The sequence below is a fragment of the Marmota monax genome, unplaced genomic scaffold (genome assembly GCF_021218885.2).
Source record: "Marmota monax isolate L192 unplaced genomic scaffold, Marmota_monax_Labrador192_F-V1.1 WCK01_AAM20220418_F8-fsc00022, whole genome shotgun sequence".
Taxonomy (NCBI): Eukaryota; Metazoa; Chordata; class Mammalia; order Rodentia; family Sciuridae; genus Marmota; species Marmota monax.
This window is the reverse complement of record NW_026695215.1, coordinates 7,005,326-7,006,357: the sequence shown is the minus strand read 5'-3', so window position 1 is coordinate 7,006,357 and position 1,032 is coordinate 7,005,326.

Below are 1,032 nucleotides of genomic sequence, written 5' to 3'. Positions count from 1 at the left end.
CTTCTTCTGCCCTTTTTCCTCCTACTTCTCCTTCTCCTGCAAAACAGGCCATAAAACACTAGAGTTCCCTTTCGCTCAAGGTAGGTCATGGACATTAGAACCCCTATCCCTATAAGCCAGTCACAAACTTAAACATTCTGCTGTTACCTTCCCCACCTTTCTGTGTAGAGGCTGGTCTTGGAGAAAGACTCCCACATAAGAGTACATCCCAGGACCCCATTTCATGGGGGCCTGGAAGAAGCTGAGCAGGCCTTACAGGGTCCCCCCATCTCAGACGACCACCATAGGCCATGCTGTTTTCATCCAATCAATTTTATGCCTGGGCAGCCACACTTCACCAAATCCAAGCAGGTCCTTGGGTCTTATCCTTGGAGTTCTCCACGTCACGTAAAGCTTCCCCCAAATGAATCTATTGTGCTTTTTTTTTTGCTGATCTGCCTTTTGACAGGGGTATTTGGCTATGACCCTTGCCATGGCTGAGGAAGGCTTGAAACCTTGGCCTTCATACTGCTACATTTTTCCTTGAAGACTTGACATGAGAGCCTTTGTTTGTTATAGAAAAGATTGCACCCTCTGAGTTTTATGTGTTTCAAGTAGTACACACAGTGAAAAATGGTTATTCTGATTCCCCTCCACCAGTGTGATGGACTAGAGCTAGATGTTGTGAAGGACCTCCCACTTAAAGAAAGAAAGCATAGGTAAACTTAGAGGAACATATTTTATAAAGCATTTTAAGGCTCAATAGATAGCCTCAAGAACTTAGATAAGGAAAAAAGAGAAATGAAGAACTGAATCTCACCTGGTGGCAGTAATCAACACAGATGGAGATGAGAGGCAGAGAGATGTGCTGGTGGATATCTTGGATTTTGCTGAGAGTGAGGCTGAAACCTACTACTCCCACTTTGAGCAAGGACTCTTAAAGGCACTCACATCTTCTAAGATTGGGACAACCCTGGTTTTCAGCAGATGCAAATCCACATCTTCTCTGCAGAAACTTAGGCCCTTAGAATTGCCACAGAATAAGTTCAGTCA